Here is a 16,072-nt window from a genome sequence, read left to right as displayed (position 1 = left end):
GGTAGAGCTCCATAGTTCCGATGGGAGAACCACCCAGAAGGACAATCATCTCTGCATCACTTCACCAATCAGGCCTTTATGGTAGAATGGCCAGACGGAAGCCTCTCCTCAGTAAAAGGCACATGACAGCCTGCTTGGAGTTTGCCAAATGGCACCGAAAGACTCTCAGACCATGAGAAACAAGATTCTCTGGTCTGGTGAAACTAAGATTGAACTCTTTGGCCTGAATGCTAAGTGTCACGTGCAGTGACGCTCCCCATCCAACCTGACAGAGCTTGTAGCGTCATATCCAAGAAGCCTCGAGGCTGTAATCGCTGCCAAAGGTGCTTCAAAAAAGTACTGAGTAAAGGGTCTGAATACTTATGTAAATGTCATATTTCAGTTGTTGTTTTTTTTTAAATCAATTTGCAAACATTTATAGAAATCTGTTTTTTGTTTCGTCATTATGGGCTATTGTGTGATTGATGAGGGAAAAAAACAATTGAATACATTTTAGAATAAGGCTGTATGTAGAGGGTGCGTACTGGCGGCAGAGAAGTCAGGCGCAAGACAGCAAAAACTGATTGACAACGGCGCAGTTTAATAAATAAAACCACCATTAACAGAACAATAAATACAGTGAGTAAACAAAACCCTGTACACACCAGCATAACGTGCACAAGCACTACAATAAACAATTCCAGACAAGGACATGGGGGGAACAGAGGGTTAAATACACATGTAATTTTTTTTTTAAATTTATTTTAGCTTTATTTTACCTGGCAAGTCAGTTAAGAACAAATTCTTATTTTCAATGACGGCCTAGGAACAGTGGGTTAACTGCCTGAATGATGGAATTGTAATGATGGAATTGAAACCAGGTGTGTGGGAAGACAAGACAAAACAAATGGAAAATGAAAGGTGGATCGGCGATGGCTAGAAGTCCGGCGACGTTGACCTCCGAACGCTGCCCAAACAAGGAGAGGGACCGACTTCTGCGGAAGTCGTGACACTGTAACGTAACAAAATGTGGAAAAAGTCAAGTGGTCTGAATACTTTCCGAATGCACTGTAAGTAGTAACAAAACTACAGCCAGACTACACCGTCTTTTCGCAACCGCAGAAGAAGAAAAAGCTGAAAGTAGCAGATTGTTGCTAGCTAGCTACTGTTTTTGACAATCCCGATTGTAATCATTTTACATTAATCGTCATCCTGCCATTCATAGCTCATATGCTGGCACCATCTGTAAGCTTAACTTTCCTTTATGTTTAATGACTACTTTCATGTTGTTGTTTAGCCATTTATATCACTTTTACCAGATCAAAAAGATTGTAAGCCAAAACACTATTGCGTTTAGCCTAGCTGTTTGCTATCCCCACTGAAATGTAGCTATATATCCTATCGTAAGTATGTGTGTTTGTATGCAAATGTACATTATGTTCATATTGGTATACGTACCCATTCTACTTTCTGTATGTCTTTCGACATGTTGCCAAGGAGGCCCTCGACATAAGAAGACTGGAGGCCATTGTTGGTAAGATTAAAATGGTTTATTAAATGTTTTTCTGTGTTGTCGTACGTGACCTCTGTTAGCAGATTATTGATAATGGCTGTCGCTTGAGCATGACTTCATTTTCTACAAGGCTACATGGTGGAGAAGTGTGGCTGCAACAAAAAAGAGGATCTGAAGATAGTTAAGTCAAGGCCTCATTGGGACTAACATTACGCTTGTATAAGCTTATTATTTTACTGTTTGATGATATAACTACAGTTAGAAACTTGAGGAAATAACATGTGCACAAGTCTAGGAGTGACGCAGGAGGTCAAAGGTTCCCAAACTGTTTTGGGCCAGGACCCCATTTTGATATCAAATGTATTTTGTGACCCCACAAAATGATGTAATCAACAGCCAATGTCTACTTTTTAAATTGATTCTATTACAAAACAGTCTGACAGTACTTTTGAAAGTGCTTCAGTCTGAAGAAAGTGTGTTTTGAAGTGACTGAAATGCATCAGAAAGCTCTTAGGACATTTCAGAGAGGCCCGGCCACTGTAGATAATACTAGAATTGGTGATGTTCTTTTTCCCTCAGTCTGATTTAGTGTCTGGTCTCATCCACTCTGTTCTAATGAGGCTTGTGGGTATTGTAGTGGGAAACAGAAGACACATACGTGTTCCTGAGAGTCTTATCTTTCTGCGATGTGGTCATAGTATTTTATAGCTTCAACCATTCAAAAGATAGAGCCACGTGTAGGAAGAAAACAGAAACTGCTCTGTTTATTACAAACACATCTAGTGGCAACTTGAGATCACTGACATAACCCCTACTTTCTTTTCGCATAGATTTTTATTGGATTTCTCCAGCTCTATTGTCAACAAATTCAATAAATATGTCACCTTAGAAAACAAAAACAGTTCATATGTTCTCGTAGATCATAATATCAACATCCTAGATATGGGAAGAAAGGGAAGAAGGTGTGTATTTCCTAATATTGACATAATGTACATGTTTCCAGTGAGAGTGCTTCCTGGCCCAAGACCAATCCACGTCCAGGTCTCAGGCATTAACACATCAACCCTCTGTCATTGGAAGAGGTGGGCATCAGTAATCAGAATGTTATTGCATTTCACAATTTATTACCACGTGAATAAACGTTTCAAATTACAGGACAGGTTTTCCAACATTAGTGTGTCAAGGTAAGTTGTGATCCACATTTCCTCTGAAACAACGTCAATGTTCTTCCAGTTTAATGCAAGGAGACATTTAGCACACATACTCACAAGGGAGATTCATACACACAAGTGTTTTCACTTATTATCTCCTTTAAAGTTTCCCAGATGATTCAATAGACTGGGTCCAAAAGGGATGATATTCCATTAGTGGCTGAAACTGATTTCAATACCATGGACCAGTATCGGATTCATTTAGGTCGATTCCAGATCATATGTATCCATCCATTGGCCATTTCCCCCACTACAGTGCCAACATTTGTCAGACACAGAAGGTTGCATGTCCTAGTAGTCAGATTTTTTATTTATTTGACCTTTATTTAACTAGGCAAGTCAGTTAAGAACAAATTCTTATTTTCAATGACGGCCTAGGAACAGTGGGTTAACTGCCTGTTCAGGGGCAGAGCGACAGATTTGTACCTTGTCAGCTCGGGAGTTTGAACTTGCAATCTTCCAGTTACTAGTCCAACACTCTAACCACTAGGCCACTCTATGCAGAAATGTAAAACTCTTTAATTTATTCCGAACCAATTTGAACACCATACATGTTTTTCCAGATATGTTTCAGGAGAGAGGTGCACACCCAAATCATTCTCTTGTACACCTTGGCATACAAAATATCTGGAGTTATTACGGATTTTAGCTATATGACTTTTGGACTTAAACATTTCAATAAGCTTGTTTTCTGACCCTGTATATAGTATGCTTACTTACCTACTTATTGTGTTCTTCATATTTTTTCTTATTTCCTGTGTATATTTTTCTTCTAGTATTACATTGTTATTGATTATTGCATTGTTGCGTTTTGAGTTTGCAAGAAAGGAACTGTACTTGTACATGTGACATTCAAACTTGAAACCTTTCCAATTCAGTATTTAGAATATGTTTGCCTTGTTTGTGAGTAGGAAGTCTTTATTGGGTAGATTTAATTCATTTCTGAGTTGTTCAAATGATCTCATATTGTTGTCATCAAACATATCAGAGTCCATAAATAGCTTTAGCTTCCCATTCTCTATTTACAGAAGGTTTTCCATTATTTATCAAACCCCCATTTGACGAAAGAGGACTTGGGGTGATTGCCTTCCAACAAAGCTCAGAGTGACTTCGGTTCTATGAACTAAACACGATTATTTTCATTTTATTTTAGAGTTTCTCCTGCGATGATCGTAGACTTCAGGAAACAACAGAGGGAGCACACCCCTATCCTATACATATGGCATCACCCATTTCATATGTATATACTGTATTGTATTCTATACTACACCACTGACTGTTAAACAGCCATCGGAGGCTGCTGCCTAAAGACATAGATTAGGAATCACTGGCCACTTTAAGGAAATGAAACACTAGCCACTTTACTAATGTATCCGTATCTAGCATTACCCATCTCATATGTATAAACTGTACTCTATACTATTCTACGGTATCTTCGCCACTTTAATTGTGCGTATATTTTGCATCACCCATCTCATATGTATGTACTGTACTCTATACTATGCCACTGTATCTTAGTCCAATGGCACTCTGACATATACAAGTCTTTGATACACTGCTGATTTTGCAGGTTTTCCTACTTACAAAGCATGTAGAGGTCTGTACTTTTTATCATAGGTACAGTTCAACTGTGAGAGACAGAATCTAAAACAAAAATCCAGAAAATCACATTGTATGATTTTTAAGTAATTCATTTGCATTTTATTGCATGACATAAGTATTTGATCACCTACCAACCAGTAAGAATTCCAGCTCTCTGCTTTGTAAGTAGGAAAATCTGCAAAATCGGCAGTGTATCAAATACTTGTTCTCCCCACTGTATGTATATATATTCTTAATCCATTCCTTACTTAGATTTACGTGTATTTTGCGGTATATGTTGTGAAACTGTTAGATATTACTTAGATACTTCTGCATTGTTGAGGCTAGAAGCACAAGCATTTAGCTACACCCGCAATAACATCTGCTAAACACAAGGAATGTGAACAATGAAATTAGATTTTATTTGACCCCATTTTCAAATCAGGTGACCACATATGGGACCCACGACCCATAGTGATCAGTAGTGACAACACCACACACAGAAATGTCCACAGTAATTCTATAGGGATTGAGCAGGCAATAATGTGTAGGCATTACGTAGTAATTCAATAGTTAACATGTTGGAATTGTGTTTTAGGTAATAGATACCCGAAAGCTCAGTAGTTACACAGTGGTCATTAAGGGAGAATTATGTACTGATTTGATTAGGAAATATGTAGTGTTCACCAGTAGTGAAACATCCCAATTAGTAGTGATGAGTAGCAATTCTCTCTCTCTCTCTTTCTCAACACTGATGGACAGTTGCTTTTTGGCCTTCCTGTGACATCGGGTGCTGTAGGTGTCATGGAGGGCAGGTAGTGTGCCTCCGGTAATGCGTTGTGCAGACCGCACCACCCTCTGGAGAGCCTTGCAGTTGAGGGCGGTGCAGTTGCCGTATCAGGCTGTGATACAGCACAACAGGATGCCCTCGATTGTGCATCTGTAAAGGTTTGTCAGGGTTTTGAGTGACGTGCCAAATTTCTTCAGCCTCCTAAGGTAGCCGAGGTACTGTTGCGCCTTCTTCACCACACTGTCTGCGTGGGTGGACCATTTCAGTTTGTCTGTGATGTGTACGCCCAGGAACATAAACCTTTCCACCTTCTCCACTACTGTCCCGTCGATGTGGATAGGGGGCTGCTCCCTCTGCTGTTTCCTGAAGTCCACGATCATCTCCTTTGTTTTGTTGACATTGAGTGAGAGGTTGTTTTTTTAAGCCCCATTCAATACCAAGCTTCAAACCAGCTAAACAATTCCCAGCTAGCACATAATGTTTTGAGAACCAAATGTTTCTTAGAGTTTGGTTAGAACGTCCTATGGTTATTTTGCATACAGCCTTCCCACAACTTTTTGGGAATGGTGCAGGAGAGTTGCTTGGCTTTGGAACATTCTCAGCCAATTTAAGGAACTTGACAAGTTTTCTTAGTATTTCATTACTTTAATTAACAGAACGTTTCCTAAAAGTTCTAACATGGTTAAGTTTAATTTCAATTTTGGTAATGTTCTAGGAACGTTCTCCAACTGGTTTTACATTGGGAACATTCTTAAATAGTTCAGAGAACATTAAGAAACAGTGTCACGCCCTGACCATAGAGCTTTTTATTCTCTATGTTGGTTAGGTCGGGGTGTGACTAGGGTGGGTCATCTAGGTAATTATATTTCTATGTTGGCTTGGTATGGGTCCCAATCAGAGGCAGCTGTTTATCGTTGTCTCTGATTGGGGATCATATTTAGGTAGCCATTGCCCCTTTGTGCTTTGTGGGATCTTGTTTTTGTGTAGTGCATGTGAGCTCTGCATTTCTTCACGTTTCGTTCGTTCGTTCGTTTGTTTGTTTATTTATTTTGTTTTGAGTTTCACATAGTAATAAAAGATGTCGAACCAGATCACGCTGCGCTTTGGTCCAGTTATTATGACGATCGTGACAAACAGTGTTCTTCTGTGGGAATTTCAGTACTTCAGCATAACGTTTCCTACAGGTTTCCTTATGGTTCTATTTCAAATGTTGTTCTCGTTGTTCTGTAAACATTAAGAAAAGCTGAGAAAATGATGAAACACGTTGAAGCACGTTTCTGATAATACTTCAGTTCGTCTGGGGCGCATATTTTATTTGGTTCAAATACTGTCTGCATGCATATCAGTGTCAAAGATAACACATTACACTTGCATTTTCTCAAGAGATGCTGAAAGAAATAATATTTCTCCACTTCTGTTTCCGAGCCAAAATTAACATATGTTATTTTAATTTTACTGCAAGAAATGCATAATTCTGCAAGAGTTCATATTATATCGGCCTACAGTCAGGGTCCACATTTCAGTTACTATTCCATTCAACCCATATTCATATAAAATAGGAATATTCTGTTTATTTATGGATACAGGGACTCTCGTGAGCGATATATCAAACGTGTATGTTAACAATTTATACTGAATAAGACCTTAAACAGGATATGAGCTACTCTCCGGAATACTGTGTTCATGTAAATCTGGTCACTGACACACCACTGAGTCACAAAGCAGAGAGATGGGGAGCTTAGCCACAGAACTCTTCTGGAATAACCCTGAGAGAGAGAGACAGAACTAGACTCTTTTGGTACTTTTCTCTGCATAAATTAATGGCATAAGTTGTGCACTCATCATTAATTTATATCACTGAGATAATAGTCTGATTTGAACTTGTTTTGTTTGTTCAAGGTGTGTTTGTATGAGTATGTACAGTAAGTGTGCGTGTGTATACACTCAAATAAAACTCAGGAAATGGGGATGGCTCGGGAACACCTTCAGAAAACCACCCACCAACATGACCAGACAAGCTCTATCCTGGAACCCACAGGGAAAAGGGAAACCAGGAAGACCCAGGAACAGCTGGAGAAGGTCTGTGGAGGCAGAATTTATACTGAAAAAATATAGAAATGCCACATGCAACAATTTCAATGATTTTACTGAGTTACAGTTCATTTAAGGAAATCATTCAATTGAAATATATTAATTAGACCCTAATCCATGGATTTCAAATGACTGGTCTGAGTATTAGTATGTGTTTGGGTTGGTATCACTGTTGACACTGTGGACATTCAGTCTCGTCGTCAAGCAGTAATTGCCTGATGATGACCTCAGCCTCACCCGACAGCAAGGCGTGAATGCCACACACACAAGACCCCCTTACTGTCTCCCAAACACACGCAACACATGATCCCATGGTCCAGCCCTCGAGCAGAATGGAAGCCCAGGGCCCTGCGCTCCATATTCAATACCCCTAATCCCAGGGATTACACACCATCTAATCTACCCATCAAAAAACATTTGTGTCCCGGCATGGCTCACCAGGCCAGCCGAGCACACTCACACCGTCAGTCTCTCTCCACACACACACACACACACACACACACACACACACACACACACACACACACACACACACACACACACACACACACACACACACACACACACACACACACACACACACACACACACACACACACACACACACACACAAAAGGGCTGAAATGATGAATGTGGTATTTTCTTTGTCCCCTACTCTCTTTATGAGGGGGGTTGTTTGTAAATAATGAGAAACAAGTGGAACATCGAGAGATGCAGGGGGAGAGAGGTCCACGCAGAGATCGGTAGGGGAAAGAGGGACAAAGAGAGAGGGGGGCAGAGGGCACAGAAAATGTGGGACAGGTGGATGGAGAGACAGAAAGAGCAGAGACGGAAGAGTGAGGCAGAGATTGAGGGAGAAATTGTGTAAAGATGAGAGAGAGACAACACTATGCAGACATAATGACATTTGAAATGTCTTAATTATTTTGGAACTGTTGTGAGTGTAATGTTTACAGTTCATTTTTGATTGTTTATTTAAATTTTGTTGACCTATTTCACTTGCTTTGGCAATGTAAACATATGTTTCCCAATAAAACCCCTTACATTGACATTGAATTGAGAGAGACACACAAATACTAACTGCCACACTGATGAGGTCTGTAGGAATGCTGTCCAGCTGCCATCTGAATCCCACCCAATACCAGATAAAAAAAACTGCTCTGTTATTGTCCTGTTCTCGTTCTCTCGCTTCGTCGTTCTGTACAGTTTGCACATTCCTCCTCTCCCTACTGTGGGTCCCGAGTCCCGGTAATGACGTGTGTGTGTGTGTGTGTGTGTGTGTGTGTGTGTGTGTGTGTGTGTGTGTGTGTGTGTGTGTGTGTGTGTGTGTGTGTGTGTGTGTGTGAAAAATAGCATTCAACCTGCACGCTTTGTTTGACATGGACAGAAAACCGTTTTCATGATGTCTTGCACACATTCAAGGCCCCCAGTACCAGAGGCAGCAAAGTGTCGCCACAGCACTATCGATCCTCCCCTTTGGAGGTTCTTGTTTTCTTTGAATGCTTCATTTGGTCGTTGGTAAACATTGGAATCCTGGGGAAAATGTTCTGTGGATTAATGAAACAAAATTAGAGCTCTTTGGCAACATAGATCAGCGCTGTGTTTACAGACAACCAAATTAAACATTCAATGTAAAGAACCCTCTCCCTACAATCAAACATGGGGGAGATTTGCTGCCTCCAATGTTCAAACCGGTGTCCAAAAACTGGGTCTTCATTGAAGGTCGTGGGTCTGCCTGCTGGACAATGAGCCCAAACACACATCAAAAGGCACCCAGGAATGGTTCAAGAAGAAACGCTGGACTGTTCTGGAGTCCAGATCTGAATCACATCCAATACCTATAGCGAGATCTGAAAACAGCAGTTGGTGGAGGGCAAACCTTTAAACATTGAAGAATTAGAGCAATTTGCTACTGAAAAGTGGCCAAATTGCCAGTAGAAAGGTGCAGCAAGCTCACTGAGGGCTACAAGAAACATTTGTCAGCAGGTATCTTGGCCAAAGGCTGTGCAATCAAGTCTGCCTCCAACCGACTCTCTGCTTGCCCCCAACCTACTCTCTGCCTGCCACCAACCTACTCTCTACCTGCCACCAACCTACTCTCTGTCTGCCCCCAACCTACTCTCTGTCTGTCCCCAACCTACTCTCTGTCTGTCCCCAACCTACTCTCTGCTTGCCCCCAACCTACTCTCTGCCTGCCACCAACCTACTCTCTGTCTGCCCCCAACCTACTCTCTGCCTGCCACCAACCTACTCTCTGCCTGCCACCAACATACTCTCTGCCTGCCCCCAACCTACTCTCTGCCTGCCCCCAACCTACTCTCTGCCTGCCCCCAACCTATTCTCTGCCTGCCACCAACCTACTCTCTGCCTGCCCCCAACCTACACTCTGCCTGCCCCCAACCTACTCTCTGCTTGCCCCCAACCTACTCTCTGCCTGCCCCCAACCTACTCTCTGCCTGCCACCAACCTACTCTCTGCCTGCCCCCAACCTACTCTCTGCTTGCCCCCAACCTACTCTCTGCCTGCCACCAACCTACTCTCTGCCTGCCCCCAACCTACTCTCTGCCTACCCCCAACCTACTCTCTGCCTGCCCCCAACCTACTCTCTGTCTGCCCCCAAACTACTCTCTGTCTGCCCCCAACATACTCTCTGCTTGCCCCCAACCTACTCTCTGCTTGCCCCCAACCTACTCTCTGCCTGCCACCAACCTACTCTCTGTCTGCCCCCAACCTACTCTCTGCTTGCCCCCAACCTACTCTCTGTCTGCCCCCAAACTACTCTCTGTCTGCCCCCAACATACTCTCTGCTTGCCCCCAACCTACTCTCTGCCTGCCCCCAACCTACTCTCTGCTTGCCCCCAACCTACTCTCTACCTGCCACCAACCTACTCTCTGTCTGCCACCAATCTACTCTCTGTCTGCCCCCAACCTACTCTCTGCCTGCCCCAAACCTACTCTCTGCTTGCCCCCATCCCACACTCAGCTCAGGTCAGAAGTTTACATACACTCAATTAGTATTTGGTAGCATTACCTTTAAATTGTTTATCTTGGGTCAAACATTTTGGATAGCCTTCTACAAGTTTCCAACAATAAGTTGGGTGCATTGTAGCCCATTCCTCCTGACAGAGCTGGTGTAACTGAGTCAGGTTTGAAGGCTTCCTTGTTCGCACAAGCTTTTTCAGTTCTGCCCACAAATGTTCTATGGAATTTGTTGTCCTTAAGCCATTTTGCCACAACTTTGGAACTATGCTTGGGGTCATTGTCCATTTGACCCATTTGAGACCAAGTTTTATCTTCCTGACTGATGTCTTGAGATGTTGCTTCAATATATCCACATCATTTTCCAGCCTCATGATGCCATCTATTTTGTGAAGTGCACCAGTCCCTCCTGCTGCAAAGCACCCCCACAACATGATCGGCTTGCAAGCCTTACCCTTGGTGTTTATACTTGTGTACTATTGTTTGTACAGATGAACGTGGTACCTTCAAGCGTTTGGAAATTGCTCCCAAGGATGAACCAGACTTGTGGAGGTCTACAATTGTTTTTCTGAGGTCTTGGCTGATTTCTTTTGATTTTCCCAAGATGTCAAGCAAAGATGCACTGAGTTTGAAGGTAGGCCTTGAAATACATCCACAGGTACACCTCCAATTGACTCAAATTATGTCAATTAGCCTATCAGAAGCCATGAGAAGCCATCAACTTCGTGTATGTAAACTTCTGACCCACTGTAATTGTGATACAGCGAATTATAAGTGAAATAATCTGTCTGTAAACAATTGTTGGAAAAATGACTTGCGTCATGCACAAAGTAGAAGTGCATGACCTAAAGTCCTAACCTACTTGCCAAAACTATAGTTTGTTAACAAGAAATTTGTGGAGTGGTTGAAAAATGAGTTTTAATGTGTACCTAAGTGTATGTAAACTTCCCACTTCAACTGTACGTCCTTCTGTTCTTCCATCCATCCAGGCATCCATCTGCTGATCTAAATGTCAGATTGATGTTAGCTGTCAGAGGGGTCAGTAGCAGGTCAGCAGTCTCCTGTGGGAATATGTAAAGTGGAACCTGTGGGCTGGAGGGATACAATGAAAGGAAACAGTGATGCAGCAGGATATGGGAATGGAGTGTAAATGATGGGAGGGAAAGGGGGAGGGAAAGACACACACACACAGAAAACCTAGTTGGATTGTGGATACAAAGGGTTAAATAGCAGTAAAACATCAGCATAGGATGTCTGGGAAACAATAGTCACCTTTTCCCATAATATTCCAAGTTGTGATCCCACAGGAGCTCCTGACACCACAGGTTCCCAGGCATGACCCTGAGCCGGACAGCAGTGCCAAGGCCAAGGTGACAACCGGCCTCTTCCCAGGGTCTTGCTCTGCTGCGTCTACCACTACCATCACTCCGAAATGTTCTGCTGCGGAATTCTAAACAGGAAATGGTATGTTCCATCCAGTGTTCTGTATGTGAATGTGTTTGTGTTTCTCTTTGTGTCTGCGTGTGTCTGTGTGTGCATGTGTCTGTTGGGTTGGCACTCCTCCGAGTCATCGAGCTTGTTCTTACAGTAGCTGCCCACTACAAATCAACACGGAAGCAAAACATATAACACAGCTGACATTCTTATAGCAACGTGTTGTATAACACAACTGACATTCGTATAGCAACACATTGTATGACACAGCTGACAATCTTATAGCAACACATTGTATAACACAGCTGACATTCCTATAGCAACACATTGTATAACACAACTGACATTTTTATAGCAACACATTGTACAACACAGCTGACATTCTTATGGCAACACATTGTATAACACAACTGACATTTTTATAGCAACACATTGTACAACACAGCTGACATTCTTATGGCAACACATTGTATAACACAACTGACATTCTTATAGCAACACATTGTATAAAACAGCTGACATTCTTATAGCGACACATTGAATAACACAACTGACATTCCTATAGCAACACATTGTACAACACTCTAAATCAGTATATCCTGACTCCCTATGGTCTTAAGAAAGAAGACAAACCAATGTTAACCAGTCTGTTACATAACAGGGGGGAGAGAGAACAGGCTGAACGGGAAGATAAAAATAGCAAATAAACATCTAGCATAACAGATCTTGGACAAGCATTTAATTTCTTAATATGATTGTCTTTGACAGCCTGCGACTAGATGAGGAAGTGAACCAAACATATGACTGGGCAGGGGCGCAACCATGGGTGGGCCTGGGAAGGCATGGGAACACCCACGAGGGAGCCAGGTCCACCCACTGGGGAACCAGGCCCAGCTAATCATAATGAGTTTTTCCCAACAAAAGGGCTTCATTACAGACAGAAATACACCTCAGCACCCCCCCCCCTCCCCCTCCCCCTCCTCAGACGATCCCGTAGGTGAAGAAGTCAGATGTGGAGGTCCTGGGCTGACATGGTTACACGTGGTCTGCGGTTTTGAGGCCGGTTGGATGTACTGCCTAATTCTCTAAAATTAAGTTGGTGGCGGCTTATGGTAGAGAAATTAACATTACATTCTCTGGCAACAGTTCTGTTGGACATTCCTGGAGTCAGCATGCCAATTGCACGCACGCTCAAAACTTGAGATGTCTGTGGCATTGTGTTGTGTGGAAAAACTGTACATTTTAGAGTGGCCGTTTATTGTCATTACCTGTGTAATGATCATGCTGTTTAATCAGCTTCTTGATATGCCATACCTGTCAGGTGGATGGATTATACTGTCAAAGGAGAAATACTCACTAACAGGGGTGTAAACAAATTTAAGAGAAATAAACTTTTTGTACATATGGAACATTTCCGGGATCTTTTTACTTTTTACTCAAAAAACATGGGACCAACACTTTACATAATTTAAATATATATTTGCTCAGTATAGTTGAAAGTGGTTATGAGTAGGTTACATGAATTAGAAGAGTTGATAAGGGAGGGGAAACATAATCTGTAATACTATAGCTTTGTCAGTTTGTTTTGGCGAGATCTGTCCAGATACAGCACTCGATTATGTTTAGTCTTCATAAAATAAAACCAACACCAGAAGTAAACACCAAGATCAAACAGACCAGTGTCATATTAATGGGCTGGCTCCTCTAGAAAACACACAAAGAACCTTTCCTCAGGTCACAGGTTTTCAAAAAACATATTAACCATGTCCCATCCTCTACCCTCTGGTCACTTAATTAGAATGTACACGTGTACGTGTGAATTGAAAATGTGTTTTTTTGCATATACCTTAACTTCAGCTGAGAGCATGGTCCCAGCCAGGACCAGCCATTATCAACAGCAAAACCGGAAGCAATTAGGATTAAGTGCCTTGCTCAAGTGCAGATCAAAATATTTTTCACCTTGTCAGCTCTAGGATTTGAACTAGTGACCTTTTGTTTACTGGCCCAACGCTCTAACCGATAGCCTAAATTCCGCTACTTCATTGCCTGTAGAACCCCTGGAAAAACAGACCCTTTCCTCTGACTTTGACCAGTCACACATACACACACACACACACACACACACACACACACACACACACACACACACACACACACCCACACCCACACCCACACCCACACACACACCCACACCCACACCCACACACCCATACACACACACACACACACACACACACACACACACACACACACACACACACACACACACACACACCCACACCCACACACACACACCCACACCCACATCCACCCACACACACACCCACACACACACCCACACACACACACCCATACACACAGAGAACACCCTGTGATGTGACTAAACAACCCACAGTTACCCAACAGCATTCATTAGCATTTGATAATTATGCTAAACAAGGTTCAGCGTGAACGACCAGAACAGCCACCCGTAATGAAGAATTCATATTCAGAGCCTCACTCTGTTTACGTGGCGACAGGGGACACAGGCTGCTCAGGGCATTGATATTCTTCACCATGGAGATGGTGCAACATAGGGACTGGGGATGAGGAGAGAGGATTTACAGTGCCTTCAGAAAGTATTCACAACCCTTGAATTTGTTTGTTTGTTGTGTGTTACAAAGTGGGATTAAAATGGATTTAAATGGTAATTTTTGGTCAACGACCTACACAAAATACTCTGTAATGTCAAAGTGGAAGAAAAAGTCCAACATTTATAAAACATTTATGAAAATAAAACGCTAATCTATCTTCATTAGATAAGTATTCACCCCCTTGAGACAATACATGTTAGAAACACATTTGGCAGTGATTAGAGCTGTTCTTTAAAACATTCTTCAAGCTCTGTCAAGTTCTTGCTAGAAAACCATTTTCAAGTCTTGTCATAGATTTTGAAGCCCATTTAAGTCAAAACTGTAACTAGGCCACTCAGGAACATTCAATGTCGTCTTGGTAAGCAACTGTAGATTTGTCCTTGTGATTCACAGTGACGGGAAAAAAGTATATTTGATCCCCTGCTGATTTTGTACGTTTGACAAAGAAATGATCAGCCTATCATTTTAATGGTAGGTTTATTTGAACAGTGAGAGACAGAATAACAACAAAAAAATCCAGAGAAACGCATGTCAAAAATGTTATAAATTGATTTGCATTTTAATGAGGGAAATAAGTATTTGACCCCTCTGCAAAACATGACTTAGTACTTGGTGGCAAAACCCTCGTTGGCAATCACAGAGGTCAGATGTTTCTTGTAGTTGGCCACCAGGTTTGCACACATCTCAGGAGGGATTTTGTCCCACTCCTCTTTGCAGATCTTCTCCAAGTCATTAAGGTTTTGAGGCTGACGTTTGGCAACTCGAACCTTCAGCTCCCTCCACAGATTTTCTTTGGGATAAGGTCTGGAGACCGGCTAGGCCACTCCAGGACCTGAATGTGCTTCTTCTTGAGCCACTCCTTTGTTGCCTTGGCCGTGTGTTTTTGGGTCATTGTCATCCACGACCCATTTTCAATGCCCAGGCTGAGGGAAGGAGGTTCACACCCAAGATTTGATGGTACATGGCCCCGCCCATCGTCCCTTTGATGTGGTGAAGTTGTCCTGTCCCTTTTGCAGAAAAACACCCCCAAAGCATAATGTTTCCACCTCCATGTTTGACAGTGGGGATGAGGTTCTTGGGGTCATAGGCAGCATTCCTCCTCCTCCAAACACAGCGAGTTGAGTTGATGCCAAAGAGCTCCATTTTGGTCTCATCTGACCACAACACTTTCACCCAGTTGTCCTCTGAATCATTCAGATGTTCATTGGCAAACTTCAGACGGGCATGTATATGTGCTTTCTTGAGCAGGGGGAGCTTGCGGGCGCTGCAGGATTTCAGTCCTTCACGGCGTAGTGTGTTACCAATTGTTTTCTTGGTGACTATGGTCCCAGCTGCCTTGAGATCATTGACAAGATCCTCGTGTGTAGTTCTGGGCTGATTCCTCACCGTTCTCATGATCATTGCAACTCCACAAGGTGAGATCTTGCATGGAGCCCCAGGCCGAGGGAGAATGACAGTTCTTTTGTGTTTCTTCCATTTGCAAATAATCGCACCAACTGTTGTCACCTTCTCACCAAGCTGCTTGGCGATGGTCTTGTAGCCCATTCTAGCCTTATGTAGGTCTACAATCTTGTCCCTGACATTCTTGGAGAGCTCTTTGGTCTTGGCCATGGTGGAGAGTTTGGAATCTGATTGATTGATTGCTTCTGTGGACAGATGTATTTTATACAGGTAACAAGCTGAGATTAGGAGCACTCCCTTTTAGAGTGTGCTCCTGATCTCAGCTCATTATCTGTATAAAAGACACCTGGGAGCCAGAAATCTTTGTGATTGAAAGGGGGTCAAACACTTATTTCCCTCATTAAAATGCAAATCAATTTATAACATTTTTGACATGCGTTTTTCTGGATTTTTTTGTTGT

At 42.4% G+C, this 16,072-nt stretch overlaps 1 long non-coding RNA gene across 1 annotated transcript; it reads right to left on the bottom strand.

Moving 5' to 3' along the window:
• Window positions 1–8,421: 8,421 nt before the first annotated feature.
• LOC135513204 (uncharacterized) lies at window positions 8,422–13,740 on the bottom strand. Its single transcript, XR_010451503.1, has 2 exons — window positions 11,074–13,740; window positions 8,422–8,712 (listed from the first exon to the last, which is right to left on the bottom strand). It is a non-coding gene; the product is annotated as an uncharacterized LOC135513204 (long non-coding RNA).
• Window positions 13,741–16,072: the final 2,332 nt, after the last annotated feature.

The sequence above is a fragment of the Oncorhynchus masou genome, chromosome 24 (assembly GCF_036934945.1).
Source record: "Oncorhynchus masou masou isolate Uvic2021 chromosome 24, UVic_Omas_1.1, whole genome shotgun sequence".
Classification (NCBI taxonomy): domain Eukaryota; kingdom Metazoa; phylum Chordata; class Actinopteri; order Salmoniformes; family Salmonidae; genus Oncorhynchus; species Oncorhynchus masou.
The sequence above is the reverse complement of the archived record's forward strand: the minus strand, read 5'-3'. Positions and strand labels throughout refer to the sequence as shown.